The sequence below is a fragment of the Pongo pygmaeus genome, chromosome 13 (genome assembly GCF_028885625.2).
Source record: "Pongo pygmaeus isolate AG05252 chromosome 13, NHGRI_mPonPyg2-v2.0_pri, whole genome shotgun sequence".
NCBI lineage: Eukaryota > Metazoa > Chordata > Mammalia > Primates > Hominidae > Pongo > Pongo pygmaeus.
Genome location: NC_072386.2, coordinates 90,535,827 through 90,556,351, shown reverse-complemented (window position 1 = coordinate 90,556,351; position 20,525 = coordinate 90,535,827). Strand labels below are relative to the sequence as shown.

General features: G+C 38.0%; 1 protein-coding gene and 1 pseudogene across 9 annotated transcripts in view; both read right to left on the bottom strand.

Moving 5' to 3' along the window:
* Window positions 1-20,525, bottom strand: part of INVS (inversin) — a 208,053-nt gene that overhangs the window by 116,060 nt on the left and 71,468 nt on the right. Inside the window, exon 2 of one of the 9 annotated variants that reach the window (XM_063649763.1) lies at window positions 1,017-1,131. The exons of the other annotated variants lie outside the window; for them this stretch is intronic. The gene's annotated coding sequence lies outside the window, so the exon portion shown is untranslated. The remainder of the gene's footprint in view (window positions 1-1,016; window positions 1,132-20,525) is intronic. 9 annotated transcript variants of the gene reach the window in all.
* LOC129044291 (homeobox protein NANOG-like) lies at window positions 13,689-14,568 on the bottom strand (annotated as a pseudogene).

Here is a 20,525-nt window from a genome sequence, read left to right as displayed (position 1 = left end):
AGACTCTGTCTCAGAAGAAAAAAAAAAGACAACAAAAAGGACATCACCAAGGCATATAATTATCAGGGTATCTAAAATCAACATGAAGGAAAGAATTCTAAGAGCAGTAAGACAAAAGCATCAGGTAACCTATAAAGGAAAACTTATTATACTAACAACAGCCTTCTCAGCAGAAACCTTACAAGCCAGAAAGGATTAGGGTCCTGTCTTTAGCCTCCTTCAACAGAATAATTGTCAGCCAAGAATTCTGTATCCAGCAAAACTAAGTTTCATAAATGAAGGAGAAAAAAAGTTTTTTTTCAGATGAGCAAATACTGAGAGAATTTGTCACTACTAGGCCAGCTCTACAAGAAATGCTAAAATGAGCTCTAAATCTTGAAACAAAAGGTCAATATGCACCAGAATAGAACATCTTGAAAGCATAAAACTCACAGAGCCCATAAAACAATAACACATGAAGAAAACAAAGTAGGTAACAGTCAACAATGATGACTGCAATAGTACTTCACATCTCAATATTAACATTAAATGTAAATGGTCTATAACCTCCTGACAGAATGGTTGAAAAATTACAAACCAAATATCTGCTGTATTCAAGAGTCTCACTTAACATGTAAAGATTCTTACAGACTCAAGGTAAAGGGTGGAAAAAGATATTCCAAGCAAATGGAAACCAAAAGCAGGCAAGAGTAGCTATTCTGATGTTAACAAAACAGACTTTAAAGCAACAATGGTTAAAAAAAAAAAAAGACAAAGAAAGTCATTATATAATGATAAAAGGATCAATCCAACAAGAAGATATTACAATCCTAAATATATATGCACCTAACTCTGGAGCTCCCAGAGTTGGACAGAAACACAATAATAGTGGGGGACTTCAACACTCCACTGACAGCACTAGACAGATCATCCAGGCAGAAAGTCAACAAAGAAACACTGGACTTAAACTGCACTCTACAACAAATGGACCTAACCAATAGAGAAAATTCTACCCCAAAACTATAGAATATACATACTTTGCTGGGCACGGTGGCTCACGCCTGTAATCCTAGCACTTTGGGAGGGTGAGGCAGGCAGATTGCTTGAAACCAGGAGTTCAAGACCAACCTGGCCGACATGGCAAGACCCCGTCTATTAAAAAAAACAACAACAAATAAATAAATAAAAGAAAAAAGAATACACATACTTCTTATCAGCAAATGGAACATTCTCTAAGAACATATGATAGGCAACAAAATACGTCTCAATAAATTTTTAAAATTCAAAATCATATCAAAGGTAATCAAGTATCAATAAGGTAAACAAGTATCTTTTCAGACCATAGTGGAGAAAAACTAGAAATCAACTCGAAAAGGACCTCTCAGAATTATACAAGTAATGAAAATTAAACAATTTTCTCCTGAATTATTTTTGAGTTAACAATGAAATCAAGATGAAAATTAAAAAATTCTTTGAAATGAATAATAGTGACACAGTTATTAAAACCTCTGAGATACAGCAAAAGCAGTAGTAAGAGGAAAGTTTATAGCACTAAATGCCTAAATCAAAAAGTTTGAAAGATCACAAATTGACAACCTATAGTCACCCTTCAAGGAAGTAAAGAAACAAGAACAAACAAAACCCCAAACTAGCAAAACAAAAGAAATAACAAAGATCAGAGCAGAATCAAATGAAATTGAAACAAACATAAACAATATAAAAGAACCAATGAAACAAAAACCTGAGTTTTTGACAATGTAAACAAGATTGATAGACCATTAGCTATATTAACCAAAAAAAAAAAAAAGAAGATTCAAATAAGTTCAATTAGAAATGAATATGGAGACACTACAGCAATACCTGTAACACAGAAATACAAAAAGACATCATAGATATACAAAAGATCATTTGAGACTACTGTGAACACCTCTATGCACACAAAGTAGGAAATCTAGAGGAAATGGATAAATTCCTGGAAATACACAGCCCCCCATCTTCAATTAGGAAGAAACAGAAATCCTGAACAAATCAATAACAAGCAGTGACATTGACTCAGTAATTTTAAAAATTGCCAATAACAACAAAAAACGCCCAAGGTCAGATGGATTCGCAGCCAAATTCTACCAGACATTCAAAGAAAAATTGGTATCAATATTACTGAAACTATTCCAAAAGATTGAGAAAGAGGTAATCCTCCCTAACTCATTCTATGAAGCCAGTATCACCCTGATACCAAGACCAGGAAAGGATCTAACAGAAAAAAAAAAAAAAGAAAAAGAAAGACACTACAGACCAATAGCCCTGATGAACACAGATGCAAAAATCCTCAGCAAAATACCAGCAAACTGAATCCAACAGCATATTAAAAAGATAATTCACCCTGGGTTTCATCCAGGGCTGCAGGGATGCTTTAACATATGCAAGTCAATAAGTACAATTCATCACATAAATGGAATTAAAAATAAAAACCACACAATCATCTCAATAGACACAAAGAAAGCATTCAATAAAATCCAGCATTCCTTTATAATAAAAACCCTCAACACATTATTATTTTGAGGTATGTTCTGTCTAAGTATAGAAGGAAGCCACACATGACAAACCCACAACCAATATCTTAATGAATGGGGAAAAGTAGAAAGCATTCCCTGGAAGAACCAGAACAAGACAAGGATGCCCACTTTCATCATTTCTATTCAGCATAGTACTGGAAGTCCTAACCAGAGCAATCAGCAAGAGAAAGAAAGAAAGGACATCCAAATTGGAAATGAGAAGGTCAAACTATCTCTCTTTGCCAATGATATGATTGTACACCTAGAAAACCCTAAAGACTTCTCCAAAAGAATCCTAGATTTGATAAATGAATCCAATTAAGTCTCAGGTTACAAAATCAATGTACATAAATTAGTAGCACTGCTATACACCAACAGTGACCATGCAGAGAATCAAATCATGAACTAAATCCCTTTTAAAATAGCTGCAAAACAACACCACCACCAAAACAAAACAAAAAACTAGGAATATACTTAACCAGAAAGATGAAAGATCTCTACAAGATGAACTATAAAACACTGCTGAAAGAAATCATAGATGAGGCTGGATGCAGTGGCTCACGCCTATAATCCCAGCACTTTGGGAGGCTGTGCATCACCTGAGCTCAGGAGTTTAAGACCACCCTGGCCAACATGGTGAAACCTCATTTGTACTAAAAATACAAAAATTAGCTGGGTGTGGTGGCGCACATCTGTAATCCCAGCTACTCGGGAGGCTGAGGCAGGAGAATAGCTTGAACCCGGGAGGCGGAGGTTGTGGTGAGCTGAGATCGCGCCACTGCCCTCCAGCCTGGGTGACAGAGTGAGACTTCGTCTCAAAAAGAAATCATAGATGATACAAACAAATGGAAACACATCCCACGCTCATTGACTGGAAGCATCAGTTTGTAAAAATGGCCATACTGCCCAAAGCAATCTACAGATTCAATGTAATTCTGATAAAAATACCAACATCATTTTTCACAGAATAAGAAACAATCCTAAAATTCATATAGAACCAAAAAAGAGCCTGGACAGCCAAAGCAATCCTCAGCAAAAAGAACAAATCTGGAGGCATCACAATTACCTGACTTCAAATTATATTACAAGGCTATAGTAATTAAAAACAGCATGGTACTGGTATAAAAATAGATGTATAGACCAATGGAACAGAATAGAGAACCCAGAAATAAAGTCAAATACTTACAATTGATCTTTGACAAAGCATACAAAAACATAAATTGGGGAAAAAAACACCCTATTCAATAAAAGATGCTGGGAAAACTGGATATGCATATGTAGAAAAAAGAAACTGGATCCCTATCTCTCACCATATACAAAAATCAACTCAAGATGGATGAATGACTGAAATCTAAGACCTGAAACTATAAAAATTCCTGAAGAAAACCTAGGAAAAACTCTTCCAGACAATAGTCTAGGCAAAAATTTATGACTAAGACCAAAGCAAATTTAACAAAAACAAAAATAAATGAGACCTAATAAAACTAAAAAGCTTCTGTTCAGTGAAAGAAATAATTATCAGAGTAAACAGACAACCCACAAAATGGAAGAACATATTTCTAAGCTATGCATCTGACAAAGAACTAATAACCAGAATCCACAAGAAACTCAAATAAGCAAGGAAAAAGCCTCTCTATACATAACCTCTAAATATATATAGAGAGAGGTCTAAATATATATATATATATAAATATATAACCTCTAAATATATATATATTTCTATGCATATACAAAATGAAGTGTTTCTCTTGTAGACAGCAAAAAAAAATTCTATTTATAAAAACTTCAAGAACAGGTAAAACTAATCTTTTGTGTTAAAAATCATAATGGTGTTAACCATGGAGGTGGTGACTGGTTGAAAGTGGGGAAAAAAGGAACTTTCTGGTGTTGCCTAAATGTTTTATGTCCTGACTGTGGTGGTGGTGATGTGAGTGGGTACATTTATTATACATATCTAATTGTATATTTTTCTGTACATTCTTGTATGCACATTTTAACTCAATAATAATAATCATTAAAAAATATTATTGGAACAAATATAAAGATGACGGTACAAAGTTTACATTTTTGCAATCTAAGTTCATTTTAAAAGTAAATCTATTATCAACATTATTTCATAAAAAAGTGTAAGCCCTCAAAAAGGAAATAAAGGACTGTCCTTCCTGAAAGGACAGCTGGTAGCTTTTCACCAATATCTATTTACATCTTTCGTGCCTGAGGAAAATCATTAATAACTGACAATCAATAAATCTATGGCATGCATTACACAGAATTGCCCAGGTAAGAAACAGCTTTATAGCAAAGGATCACAAATTAATTGTAACTTGAGTATCTACTCCTATCATTTTCCATTTGTGGCAAATATTTAAAATCACTGTTTTTTTCTGCATGCAATGTCTTTAAGAATTATGGCATCTCCCTTCCAATGACCTCTTAAATAGGCCTCTTATTGAATCTCTGTTTGAGATGCTCTGGAAGATCTCTTTGAGTGCTCCTCTTACTTTCCCCCATATGCATTTTTTTGTACATCATGTAGCCTATATATGAAGTCATATTATTCTAAATATGTCTTTCCAATGTAGCGAAAGGCCACCCAACTATTTTCAAGAACTGTAGTAACAGGAATAGACTTATTACGTACAGACTATAGGTGCACAGACATACACAAACCTATATGTTAAATACTACACAAACCTATATATGTTAAATACTACAATGATCTTTTCTTCATTTTGTTACAAAATGGTGACGACTTTGTCATCAACAGGAAGCAAGTGGTCTGTGGATTCACAGGAACTAATGCTTTTCAGTGAGGTAAAACAATGCTCTGGTGATCTGCATGGTTTTCCAGCAACATATACTCTCTCTGTTACATGCAACATATACTTCTCTCTTTTACAACTACATCCAATAACTTTGATTTAGCACTGCTAGAAACATTCCCAACACTGGCATTTTAAACATATTAGAATCAGGTGAGGAGCTTTTAAAAAATATCACTGTCTGGTTTCTACCTCAGACCAATTGAATTAGAATCTTGGGAAGTGAAACTCAAGCAATTTTTAAGAATTCCTTTAAAATTTTTTCTCTTGAATTAAAAAAAAGCAACACTTCATTGCATTGTTATTTTAGTATTTCCTCCAAGTATTACAGTTCATATCCATAACTTTACAAAGTCTATTTAAAGTTAATGTTGTATCACTTTATACAAAATGCAAGACCCTTGCAATTGTATAGTTGCATTATCCCCACCCCATACTTTATGCTGTAGATATCATATATATGTATTATACCTATATTTACTATAAATTCCACAATAGTTTTATAATTTTTGCTTTAAATAGCAATATTAATTTTAAAGAAATTAAGAAAAAATAATTGTTTATCTTTAGCTACCTATTTATCTTTTCTGGTCCTTTTTTTTTTTTTTTTTTCCTGAAACAGAGTTTCAATCTGTTGCCCAGGCTGGAGTGCAGTGGCACGATCTCGGCTCACTGCAACCTCTGCCTCCTGGACTCAAGCAATTCTCATGCCTCAGCCTCCTGAGTAGCTGGGACTACAGGCGCATCACCATACCCAGCTAATGTTTTGTATTTTAGTAGAGACGAGGTTTCACCATGTTGCCCAGGGCAGTCTTGAAATGCTGAGCTCAGGTGATCTGCCCTCCTCAGCCTCCCAAAGTGCTGGGATTACAGGCGTAAGCCACTGTGCCCGACCATTATTTCTTTTAATATAGGTTTGTTTGGGATACATTATCTTAGTTTTGTTTGTCCTTATTTCAGTTTTATTCTGGAAAGATAGTTTTACCAGATACAGAATTCTAGATTGACAGTTCTTCCTTTCAGCATTTTAAAGCGATTATTTTACTGTCTACTTGTGCCTATTGATACTGAAAAGTATGTTGTCACCTGTATTCATGCTTTACTATATTGGATCATGTCTTTTCTTTTCTTAATTATACTTTAAGTTTTGAGATACATGCGCAGAACGTGCAGGTTGGTTACATAGGTATACACGTCCCATGGTGGTTTGTTGCACCCATCAACCTGTCATCTACATTAGGTATTTCTCCTAATGCTATGTCTCCTCTTACCCCTCATCCCCCGGCAGGCCCGTCTGTGATGTTCCCCTCCCTGTATCCATGTGTTCTCATTGTTCAACTCCCATTTATGAGTGAGAACATGCGGTGTTTGGTTTTCTGTTCCTGTGTTAGTTTGCTGAGAATGATGGTTTCCAGTTTAATCCATGTCCCTGGAAAGGACATGAACTCATCCTTTTTATGGCTGCATAGTATTCCATGGTGTATATGTGCAACATTTTCTTTATCCAGTCTATCATTGATGGGCATTTGGTTTGGTTCCAAGTCTTATTGTGAATAGTGCTGCAATAAACATATGTGTGCATGTGTCTTTATTGTAGAATGATTTATAATCCTTTGGGCATATACCCAATAATGGGATTACTGGATTAAATAGTATTTCTAGTTCTAGATCCTTGAGGAATCGCCACACTGTCTTCACAAAGGTTGAACTAATTTACACTCCACCAACAGTGTAAAAGCATTTCTATTTCTCCACATCCTCTCCAGCACCTGTTGTTTCCTGACTTTTTAATGATCGCCATTCTAACTGGCATGAGATGGTGGTATCTCATTGTGGTTTTGATTTGCATTTCTCTAATGACCAGTGATGATGAGCTTTTTTTCATGTGTTTGTTGGCCGAAATAATGTCGTCTTTTGAAGACAGTGTCTGTTTTTTGAGAAGTGTCTGTTTATATACTTTGCCCACTTTTTGATGAGGTTGTTTTTTTCTTTTAAGATTAAGTTCCTTGTACATTCTGGATATTAGCCCTTTGTCAGATGGATAGATTGCAAACATTTTCTCCCATTCTATAGGTTGCCTGTTCACTCTGCTGATAGTTTCTTTTGCTGTGCCAAAGCTCTTTAGTTTAATTAGATCCCACTTGTCAATTTTGGCTTTTGTTGCCATTGCTTTTGGTGTTTTAGTCATGAAATCTTTGCCCATGCCTCTGTCCTGAATAGTATTGTCTAGGTTTTCTTCTAGCATTTTTATGGTTTTAGGTCTTACGTTTAAGTCTTTAATCCATCTTGAGTTAATTTTTGTATAAGGTGTAAGGAAGGGGTCCAGTTTCAGTTTTCTGCATATGGCTAGCCATTTTCCCAACACCATTTATTAAATAGTGAATCCTTTCCCCATTGCTTGTTTTTGTCAGGTTTGTCAAAGATTAGACGGTTGTAGATGTGTTGGGTTATTTCTGAGGCCTCTGTTCTGTTCCAGTTTTGGTACCAGTACCATGCTGTTTCGGTTACTGTAGCCTTGTAGTATAGTTTGAAGTCAGGTAGCATGATGTCTCCAGCTTTGTTCTTTTTGCTTAGGATTGTCTCGGCTATATGGGCTCTTTTTTGGTTCCATATGAAATTTAAAGTAGTTTTTTCTAATTCTGTGAAGAAAGTCAATGGTAGCTTGACGGGGATAGCATTGAATCTATAAATTGCTTTGGGCAGTATGGCCATTTTCATCATATTGATTCTTCCTATCTATGAGTACGGAATGTTTTTCTATTTGTTTGTGTCATCTCTTATTTCTTTGAGCAGTGTTTTGTAGTTCTCCTTGAAGAGGTCTTTCACATCACTTGATAGTTGTATTCCTAGGTATTTTGTTCTCTTTGTAGCAACTGTGAATAGGAGTTCACTCATGATTTAGCTGTTTGTCTATTATTGGTGTATAGGAATGCTTGGGAGTTTTGCACATTGATTTTGTATCCCAAGACTTTGCTGAAGTTCCTTATCTGCTTAAGGAGATTTTGGGTTGAGACGATGGGATTTTCTAAATATACAATCATGTCATCTGCAAACAGAAACAATTTGGCTTCCTCTCTTCCTATCTGAATACCCTTTATTTCTTTCTTTTGCCTGATTGCCCTGGCCAGAACTTCCAATACAGGAGTGGTGAGAGAGGGCATCCTTGTCATGTGTCAGTTTTAAAACGAATGCTTCCAGTTTTTTGCCCATTCAGTATGATATTGGCTGTGGGTTTGTCATAAGTAAGTCTTATTATTTTGAGATACATTCCATCAATACCTAGTTTTTTGAGAGTTTTTAGCATGAAGGGGTGTTGAATTTTATTGAAGGCCTTTTCTGCATCTATTGAGATAATCATGTGGTTTTGTCATTGGTTCTGTTTCTGTGATGGATTATGTTTATTGATTTGTGTATGTTGAACCAGCCTTGCATCCCAGGGGTGAAGCTGACTTGATCATGGTGGATAAGCTTTTTGATGTGCTGCTGGATTTGGTTTGCCAGTATTTTCTTGAGGATTTTTGCATCAATGTTCATCAGGGATATTGGCCTAAAATTTTCTTTTTTTGTTGTGTCTCTGCCAGGTTTTGGTGTCAGGATGATGCTGGCCTCATAAAATGAGTTAGGGAGGAGTCCCTCTTTTTCTACTGATTGGAATAGTTTCAGAAGGAATTGTACCAGCTCCTTTTTATACCTCTGGTAGAATTCAACTGTGAATCTGTCTGGTCCTGGGTTTTTGGAGGTTGCTAGGCTATTAATTACTGCCTCAATTTCAGAACTTGTTATTGGTCTATTCAGGGATTCGACTTCTTCCTGGTTTAGTCTTAGGGGGGTGTATGTGTCCAGGAATTTACCAATTTCTTCTAGATTTTCTAGTTTATTTGTGTAGAGGTGTTTCTAGTATTCTCTGATGGTAGTCTGTATTTCTGTGGGATCAGTGGTTATATCCCCTTTATCATTTTTTATTGTGTCTATTTTATTCTTTTCTCTTTTCTTCTTTATTAGTCTGGGTGGTGGTCTATCTGTTGTTAATCTTTAAGAAAAAACAGCTCCTGGATTCTTGATTTTTTGAAGGGTTTTTTGTGTCTCTATCTCCTTTAGTTCTGCTCTGATCTTAGTTATTTCTTGTCTTCTGCTAGCTTCTGAATTTGTTTGCTCTTGCTTCTCTAGTTCTTTTAATTGTGATGTTAGAGTGTCGATTTTAGATCTTTCCCACTTTCTCCTGTGGGCATTTAGTGCTATAAATTTCCCTCTAAACACTGCTTTAGCTGTGTCCCAGAGATTCTAGTACATTGTGTCTTTGCTCTCATTGGTTTCAAGGAACTTATTTATTTCTACCTTAATTTCATTATTTATCCAGTAGTCATTCAGGAGCAAGTTGTTCAGTTTCCATGTAGTTGTGTGTGGTTTTCAGTGAGTTTCTTAATCCTGAGTTCCAATTTGATTGCACTGTGGTCTGAGAGACTGTTATGATTTCCATTATTTTGCATTTGCTGAGGAGTGTTTTACTTCCAATTATGTGGTCAATTTTAGAATAAAGTGGAATGTGGTACTGAGAAGAATGTATATTCTGTTGATATGGGGTGGAGAGTTCTGTAGATGTTTATTAGGTCTCCTTGGTCCAGAGCTGAGTTCAAGTCCTGAATATTCTCATTAATTTTCTGTTGCATTGATCTTTCTAATATTGACAGTGGGGTGTTAAAGTCTCCCATTATTATTGTGTGGGAACCTAAGTCTCTTTGTAGGTCTCTGAGAACTTGCTTTATGAATCTGGGTGGTCCTGTATTGGGTGTATATATTTTTAGGATATTTAGCTCTTCTTGTTGCATTGATTCCTTTACCATTATGTAATACCCTTGTTTGTCTTTTTTGATCTTTGTTGGTTTAAAGTCTGTTTTATCAGAGACTAGGATTGCAACCCCTGCTTTTTTTTTTTGCTTTCAATTTGCTTGGTAAATATTCCTCCATCTCTTTATTTTGAGCCTGTGTGTGTCTTTGCAGGTGAGATGGGTCTCCTGAATTACAGCACACCAATGGGTCTTGACTCCTTATCCAATTTGCCAGTCCATGTCTTTTAATTGGGGCATTTAGATCATTTACATTTAAGGTTAATATTGTTATGTGTGAATTTGATCCTGTCATTGTGATGCTACCTGGTTATTTTGCCTATTCGTTGATGCAGTTTCTTCACAGTGTCGATGGTCTTTACAATTTGGTATGTTTTTGCAGTGGCTGCAACCGATTTTTCCTTTCCATATTTAGTGCCTCCTTCAGGAACTCTTGCAAGCCAGGCCTGGTGGTGACAAAATCTCTCTGCATTTGCTTGTCTGTAAAGGATTTTATTTCTCCTTCGCTTATGAAGCTTAGTTTGGCTGGATATGAAATTCTGGGTTGAAAATTCTTTTCTTTAAGAATGTTGAATATTGACCCTCACTCTCTTCTGACTTGTAGGGTTTCTGTAGAGAGATCGCCCGTTAGTCTGATGGGCTTCCCTTTGTGGGTAACCCGACCTTTCTCTCTGGCTGCCCTTAACATTTTTCCCTGCATTTCACTCTTCGTGAATCTGACGATTATGCTTCTTGGAGTTCCTCTTCTTGAGGAGTATCCTAGTGGTGTTCTCAGTATTTCCTGAATTTGAATGTTGGTCTCTTGCTAGGTGGGGGAAGTTCTCCTGGATAATATCCTGAAGAGTGTTTTCCAACTTGGTTCCATTCTCCCTGTCACTTTCAGGTACACAAATCAAACATAGATTTGGTCTTTTCACATAGTCCTATATTTCTTGGAGTCTTTGTGCATTCCTTTTCATTCTTTTTTTCTCTAATCTTGTCTTCACACTTTATTTCATTAAGTTGATCTTCAATCTCTGACATTCTTTCTTCTAATTGATCGATTCAGCTATTGATACTTGTGTATGCTTCACAAAGTTCTCCTGCTGTGTTTTTTAGCTCCATCAGGTTATTTATGTTCTTTTCTAAACTGGTTATTCTAGTTAGCAATTCCTCTAACCTTTTTTCAAGGTTCTTAGCTTTCTTGCATTGGGTTAGAACACGTTCCTTTACAGAACAAGCTCAGAGGAGTTTATTATTGCCCACCTTCTGAAGCCTACTTCTGTCAATTCATCAAACTCATTCTCTGTCCAGTTTTATTCCCTTGCTGGTGAGGAGTTGTGATCCTTTGCAGAAGAACAGGTGTTCTGGTTTTTGGAATTTTCAGCCTTTTTGCATTGGTTTTTCCTCATCTTCGTGGATTTATCCACCTTCGGTCTTCTATGTTGGTGATCTTTGGATGGGGTTTCAGTGTGCACATCCTTTTTGTTGATGTTGATGTTATTCTTTTATTTTTGTTAGTTTTCCTTCTAATAGGCCCCTATTCTGCAGGTCTGCTGGAGTTTGATGGAGGTCCATTCCAGACCCTGTTTGCCTGGGTATCTGCAGCAGAGGCTGCAGAACAGCAAAGATTGCTGCCTGTTCCTTCCTCTGGAAGCTTTGTTCCAGAGGGGCACCTGCCAGACGCGAGCCAGAGCTGTCCTGTATGAGGTGTCTGTCAGCCCCTGCTGGGAGGTGTCTCCCAGTCAGGAGGCACGGGAATCAGGGACCCACTTGAAGAGGCAGCCTTTCCCTTAGCAGAGCTTGAGCACTGTGTTGGGAGATCTGCTGCTCTCTTCAGAGCCAGCAGGCAGGAACATTTAAGTTTCCTGAAGATGCATCCACAGCCGCCCCTTCCCCCAGGTGCTCTGTCCCAAGCAGATGGGAGTTTTATCTGTAAGCCCCTGACTGGGGCTTCTGCCTTTCTTTCAGAGATGCCCTGCCCAGAGAGGAGGAATCTAGAGAGGCAGTCTGGCTGCAGTAGCTTTGTTGCATTGTGGTGAGCTCCACCCAGTTTGAACTTCCTGGTGGCTTTGTTTACACCGTGAGGGGAAAACTGCCTACTGAAGCCTCAGTAATGGGGGACGCCCCTCCCCCCACCAAGCTAGAGTGTCCCAGGTGGACTTCAGACTGCTGTGCTGGCAGCGAGAATTTCGAGTCAGTGGATCTTAGCTTGCTGGGCTCTGTGGGAGTGGGATCTGCTGAGCTAGACCACTTGGCTCCCTGGCTTCAGCCCCCTTTCCAGGGGAGTGAATGGTGCTCTCTCGCTGATGTTCCCGGGCACCACTGGGGTATGAAGAAAAACTCCCACAGGCAGCTTGGTGTCTGCCGAAATGGCCGCCCAGTTTTTTGCTTGAAACCCAGGGCCCTAGTGGTGTAGGCACCCAAGGGAATCTCCTTATCTGTGGGTTGCAAAGATTGTGGGAAAAGCGTAGTATCTGGACCGGAATGCACAGTTCCTCATGGCACAGTGCCTCACGGTTTCCCTTGGTTAGGGGATCATCATGTCTTTTTCTTTGGCTGCTTTTTTTTAAAAGGTGATATGGTTGTTTTATTCATTTGTACTTAAACCAGGCAAACTAGTACTGATGTCATTGTGATGCAGCAAATACAAGACCACTGTCTATAAATATTAGCATAATCAACCAATTAGGGGCTATAGTAAAACACAGAGCCAAAGGGACTGATGAAATCAGTGAAGTATGTTACAGCTTAATCCTTCACCTTAATAATTGGGTTTTTAACAGTAAGTAAGGCCAGGCACGGTGGCTCATGCCTGTAATCCTAGCACTTTGGGAGGCTGAGGCAGGCAGATCACAAGGTCAGGAGTTCAAGACCAGTCCAGCCAACATAGTGAAACCCAGTCTCTACTAAAAATACAACAAAATAGCTGGGTGTGGTGGTGTGTGCCTGTAATCCTAGCTACTTGGGAGGCTGAGGCAGGAGAATCACATCAACCCGGGAGGTGGAGGTTGCAGTGAGCTGAGATCATGCCACTGCACTCTAGCCCGGGCAGCAGTGCGAGACTCTGTCTCTAAATAAATAAATAAAAATAAAAATAAGCAAAGCCTCCCAATCCCAGAAAATGGGAATACACCTTCACCACATCAATTTGTACTTTTACTTCCTATTCTTGAGGCTAGGTTCTAAATCCTAAAGATATTCAAACTAGTATTATATCTACTTATCTATAGCCAGAGACAGCTTCTATCATGTTGTCCTTAGCAGCCAAGGTTATTAAAACCTTTTTTCTCCAGAAAGATCCCATAGGAAAAAAAGAAATCTCTCTGATTTGGCTCCAATTATACCCCACCCTCCACAAAATCGACTTGATAGGCATAAAGGAAACAAAGATATGAAGGCAGAACATGTGGCTTCCAAACAAGAAAAATCCTATGAGAGAGGCAGGAGGGGAGAGGAAGGATTCAGCCAGTGCTCAGACTGAAATTAAGTAATATCAGTTTCACTCATCTTTACATATCTTCAGGCTGCATGTTCTTGGAATAGTTTAGCAATAAATCTATGGTTTGTGGAGTACTAAAATACCTAGTGGTCTGCTGTATTCCATTGTAGCTTTCTTCAGCAGTTTCCAAGGCAGCCTCCAAGTCACTGAGAAAAGAATTTTGCTGGAACTGCATGCAGGACTTGCAGAGATTCCTCTCCATAGCTATAGAAGGGATTGTTCCAGGCCTCACTGTTCCAGGATTGGGTGCACCAGGTCTGAGTGTTCAGGAATGGCTGTTCTAGGACTGGATGTTCCAGGTCTGGTTGCCCCAGGCTGAACTGCTACAGGTCTGGTTGCTCCGCGTTGAAAGGTTCCCAGAAGTGTTTGCCAAGCATCCTTGGGGGCAGGGAGAATAGAGGCTGGGGTAGGTAGGTGCTCAGGCCTTTGGAGTCACACCATTGCTATCCTTTGGGCAGCTGTTTTTCTGCCACCTCTTATATTTTATTCTCTGGTTCTAGAACCAAGTCTTAACCTGTTTGTAGCTAAGATTCAGGATGCTGTAAAGTTCTTGCATCTGCTGGAGGCTGAGGTATTTCTGTCTCTGAAATCTATCACTGAGTACACACAGCTGGGTGGAAGAGAACACAGTTCTGGTCGTCTGTTTCTTGACCAGGACTTTGTCTTCCTTTTTTGCGGTGCTCTTCTCTGCAGAAGTGAGTTGTCTGCCTTTGGGACTGGTGAAAGAATTAAGGCTGTCCAGACTCTGTGTGAGGCATCTCAGCAGAAGATATACGCGAGGATGGATAGTTTGTTTCAGGCCCACAAATCACAGACATTGGCGAAGAGTCTTTACAGTTGGATGCTTCAGAGCAAGGCAGGCTTTGGGGACAAGCTGGATGCACACTCATGTTATTATTGAAAAAGGGGAGGAAAAAATTTAAGAGCTGGACTGTAAAAAAGGCTAAGGCTTTAAGACTCTTTTTCTGGAAGATGTCAGAGGAATATGAGCTCCAGAAGTGAAAGTATGAAGAAGTTGGGAAGAAATGAGTTCCCCCACAGTAACAGAAGGCAACCAGCTCAGTTCAGCCCTTTGGCTGCTTTTAAGAGTTTCTCTTCATCTTTGGTTTTCAGCAATTTGATTAGGGTATTTTCAGGTGAGATTTTCTTTTTTTCGGAGACAGCATCTCACTCTGTCGCCCAGGCTGGAGTGCAGTGGCATGATTCTGGCTCACTGCAACCTCCTCCTCCTGGGTTCAAGCAATTCTCCTGCCTTAGCCTCCCGAGTAGCTGGGATTACAGGCACGCACCACCATGCCCAGCTAATTTTGTATTTTTAGTAGAGACGGGGTTTCACCATGTTAGCCAGGCTGATCTCCAACTCCTGACCTCAGGTGGTCCGCCTGCCTCGGCCTCCCAAAGTGCGGGATTACAGGCATGAGCTACCACGCCCGGCCAAGATTTTCTTTGTATTTATCTTATTGGAGTTCATCACGTTTCTTGAATAATTAAATGTATGTCTTTCACCAAGTTTGGGCAATTTTTAGCCATCATTTTCTTAATTATTTTTCTGCCCCATTCTCTCTCTCCTATCTTTGTAATTACAAACAGTTTGGTCTTTCAATATTGTCCTACAAATCACTGAGACTCACTTTTTTCTTAGTATATTCGCTTCTTTTTTTTTTTTAAAGATTGGTTAATTTCTATTGATCTATCTTCAAGTTCACTGACTCTTCTTTATCTCCAATCTGCTGATAAGCCCTTCTAGTGAATCTTTAGATATTGTATTTTTCAGTTCTAGAATTTCCATTAGTTCTTTTTATAGAGTTTCTATTTTTCTGCAAGACATCCTATCTGTTTATTCATTATGAACATATTTTTTCTTTACATCCTTAAGCAGAGTTAAAAGACCTGCTTTAAATTCCTTGTCTGCTCATTAAAATCTAGAACAACAAAGATAGTTGTTCTCCATTGTTACTTTTTCTCGTGAGTATGGAACACAGTTTACTGTTTGTCTTCATGTCTAGCAATATTTGAGAATATCTTAGACACTGAAAATGATGTGTTGTAAAGATTGTGGATTCTGTTATGTTATGCTGAAGACTATTCATTTTTTGTTTTAGCAGGCAGATACTTTGGCTGAACCCAAACTCTAAATTATGTTTTTCCTGCATAGGCAGGCAGCAGCTAAATTGCTGATGAGTTATTTTAGCCTTAGCTTGGCTGCCTGACTTTTTCCCCATCTGTTTAGGTTAGGGGTTAGCCAGAGATTTTGGCAGTTTATATGTAGAGGTTAGGCCTTCCCTTATATGAATTTCTCTGTTCTGGAACTCTCTTCTGTTTTTCATTTCTCTTTTTTTTTTGAGATGAAGTCTCACTCTGTCACCCAGGCTGGAGTGCAATGGCACCATCTTGGCTCACTGCAACCTCTGCCTCCCAGGTTCAAGCGATTCTCCTGTCTCAGCCTCCTGAGTAGCTGGGATTACAGGTGTGCACCACCATGCCCAGCTAACTTTTTGTATTTTTAGTAGAGACGGGGTTTCACCATGTTGGCCAGGCTAGTCTCGAACTCCCTACCTCAAGTGATCCACCTGCCTTGGCCTCCCAAAGTGCTGGGATTACAGGTGTGAGCCACTGCACCCAGCCTGAAATATCTCTTCTGACTTACAGCCATTGCCCCAAATGCTGTCCTTTGATTCTTCAAAAAGTAAGAATGCAGATTTCTACTCAGTTTTCATCCTCTTTGAAGAACTGAGTAGGCCCTGTTATAAAAGTGGAAACTCACCCAGTGCTATCCTCTTCTTACGGTCTTCCAAGGGCTGATTACACTACAATTTCTGCCTACTTGGTCATTCTTCAATTCCTCCAGATAGTTGTTTTTATATTTTGTTCAGAGTTTATAAATGTTATCTACTGGAGGGCTGATCCAATAGGAGCTACTACACCATTTTCAAAAGCCATTGCTACTTTAAAGGCTTTCTAGATGGTTGAGTACTGCTGTATCAATCTTGATGATGTGAGAAGTACTTAGGCCATCTCAATCATCTTCATCCTTCTAACTAAGTTAATCTAAGACAATGGTAGCCGTGCACTGACCACTAAGAAAGCACACACCTTGAGCCATCCATCCAACTATTATAACCTGGGACTTGGTATCTAGTGATTTCAAATCTAGTGATTATCACTGGGCTTTCATATTTTCCCCCAAGCAGCCAATTCACTCTATCGAACTAATAATCTGACTCACTGGGTGGAATAGCCACTCAATCTTAAGCTCTATCCTGGCTGGTGATTGGAAGGAACCCTCCTACTCTTGGACAGAATTTCAAGTTGCCCACTGCCTACCTGTAGTGGACTCACAAGTATTATCTGACTCTCTATCTACTTGTTTTTAAATCTTGTGCTAACAATAGCTGCCCTTGATTACAGATAAACTATAATCTTTATGCAGCTCAGTGTCCCCTCCTGCTGAACCTCTGTAACCAGCTTCTCTTAGAGCTTTCCTTGTCCAAGTAGATGAGACCAGTACCAAGCTTCTGTCCTTTCTCACTGAGTTAAATGCTATATCTCATTAATAGATTCCAAAGTTGGAACAATAAAAGATTTTAGAGAAGTAGTGGTATTTTTAAACATCTCTGCAAAACTGAAAAATAGAAAACGAAATGATCCAAGGATGTTAGATATTAAACTGTATCCAGAACGAATTCTGACACTACAAGAATTCATTGTTCCATTCCTTGAAGGTATTTATTTAGCACCTGTTTTGTGCAAGGCATTGTAGGAAGATATAAAGATAAATTTGATAGGATTCTATATTCTAGAAGCTTATAGAATAACAGGGGTAAAGTTGTTCATGAATAATTATGGGATAAAAAGGGCTAAGATTCATACATAAGGGTCCAATGTTATTCTTAGGACTGTTACCTAAGTGTTTTGGTTGACATTTCTTAATTTTAACTTCAATCTGCTTGAATACATTTTTTTTTTACATGCTCAAGGGCCTTATCATTTTGTGATCTAAGTCAGGACTCTTTAGACTATGTGTCCCTTAACATAATCAAAAGTTTTACACAGTCCTTTCAAATCTATTAACTTATTTAACTCCTGTAAGAACCTAAGTATTGCCACAAATTTAAAAAATAGGAAACAGAAGTCCAGAGTATTTAAACTTAAAACTTGCCTAAAATCACTCTGTTAGAAAGAAGCGAAACCTAAGTCATGAATCTAGGTCTTCTGATTTGTATCAGTCCAATACTTTTGCCAAGGTTATACCTGATATACATCAGAGAAAAGAAAGAGATGCATGGAGAAAATTATAAAGAAGGTAAAATGTACCAATTTTGTCAAGAGGTATGAGGAAGTAGGAAAGGTATATGAATTTGGTGATCAGAAGGGCAGTGGTTAGTTGCAAATCCCTTTCATTTAGTCCAATTTAATCAATATTCAAGTTTTAAATCTAACTCTTCAGTAAATATTCAAATTTATTTATTGTCCTCCATGTAGGACAGACACTTCACGGTCTGATCCCACTTTACTTATCCAATAACATCTCTCTATGTTTTCTACCTCATAGTCAATAATACATACATATTTGAGCTATAGTCATATGTTGCTTAACAATGGGAATATGTTCTGCAAAATGTATCATTAGGTGATTTTGTCATAGTGTGAACATCATAGTATACACAAACCTAGATGTTATAACTTATTACACACCTAGGCTATATGGTATAACCTGTTGCTCCTAGACTACAAACCTGTACAGTATATTACCGTATTGAATACTCTAGGTAAATATAACACAATGGTAAGTATTCATGTGTCTAAACATATCTAAACATAGAAAAAGTACAGTAAAAATATTCTATGAAAGATAAAAAATAGGCTGCGTGTGATGGCTCATGGGACCACCATTGTATATGTGGTCTGAAGTTAAACAAAATGTCATTATGTGGCACGTGACTGTACATATTCTTTCCCTCCTTGAGAATACTCCAAGGGAATGGAGGGAATACTCCTTGGGGATGGGCTTCCCATCTCTTTTCTCCTCTCCACTTAGCATAGTTGCTACCTATTGAAGGAAGCCATTCTTGACCACAACACCCCAGGATGGCTTAGATGCCCCTCTTACATTTTCCTATGATATACCTAGGCTTAGTCCTTTCCTAGCATTTAACACAGGAATACTATATTTTCATTACCCATTTAGCTTATCTGTTGTCCCCATTAAACTATGAACTTCTTTGAGGGCAGGACAGTCCCTGTCATGGTTGTATTTCCATAACTTAGCACAGTGGCTTTTGCACAAATATTTGTTGAGTGAATAATAAGGATTACAAGGAGTTACAAAGCAACAAAATATTCTAATCTAACCTCAAGAGCAACAATTTTGTTCATAGGTCATAGAAAGTATGTTCTCATCAAAACCCCAAATACAAACCTATTAAAACCTATTTAAACTTTGAACTCCTTTTGCAAGGATATCAAATCTGATCTTACCATTTCCTTTTTTATTTTATCTTTTTTGAGACAGAATCTTGCTCTGTCACCCAAGCTGGAGGGCAGTGGTGTGATTACAGCTTACTGCAGCCTCGACCTCCTAGGCTCAAGCAATCCTCCCTCTCAGCCTCCCAAGTAGCTGGGACCACAGCTGTGAACCAACATGACTGCTAATTTAAATTTTTTTTTTTTTTGTACAGACAGGGTCTCACTACGTTGCTGAGGCTGGTCTCAAACTTCTGGGCTCAACTGATCCTCTGGCCTTGGTCTCCCAGAGTGCTGGGATTACAGATGTGAGCCATTGTGTTTGGCTGACCTTACTATTTCCTATGAGTAATTCTGCTTAAGTATAAATGTACTCACAATTATACTTCCACAGATAGAGCTCTAGAAGAACTGCATGAAATCTGAGAAATTTCTGTAATCACGAATAATTGTTTGAAATTTTAAATATTTCTAGCTTAGATCAAGCAAAGCAAGCACTTTAGATAACCATAATTCTAAATTCTTAGTCAGTAGTATTGAGAATTTTGCTGATCTTCACTGTGGATTACACAAGTGAGTAAAATCATAGAATTTTCAAGCCAGCACTGATCAGGAAGAACTTAATGAAATATTTGTAATGGTAATAGATAGTATGGACCTCAGGGTTTGAAGGGCCCAATGAGATAACCAGGTTCATCCATCTAGTGTCTTTTGTATATGCATTTAGTTCTTTTGGAGTATTTTTTGAAGTTATTTCAAATTGGTTAGCTGGGCTTTGAATGACTATAGAAAAGGGACCATGGGTTTATAGAGATGGACCAAGTATATAATCCATAAGTTAGAAATGCCTATTCACATACTCTTGGCATTACTGTCAACTCACCTTTATTCAGGGCTTTCATAAAGATATACTGTATAGATGATGCTTACAAATGCTCTTAGTACCTACCACATTGTAAAAACATTTTTAAAAAATTGTACATGCTTTTGGACAACAGCAATGAACTGAATTTAATTTGTACATAGAGAATGGATTCATAAAGAAATTTATACTTTTTTATAAAATTGTGTTTAACATTTATCATTATTAAATTTGCTCAATTTCTATGAAATTTAGTGGAATTTAAAGTCATTTACTTGGCTTTGCAGAGGTAGTATTAAGAGCTCCATAGATTAGGGAACACGCTAACTCATTTTTCTCAAATACCTTCTCCATTCATACTCCAAATGATGGCATTATAGTATAAATATAAAGGAGTACAGCGTAAGTATGTAGGGATATACAAAAACAATTTGGGACTGAATTGGACATGATACCATTGATATCACTTAAATGCAATCCTGTCACTTGCTAAGGAAGAAAAAATTAGGCATTCCTTTGAAG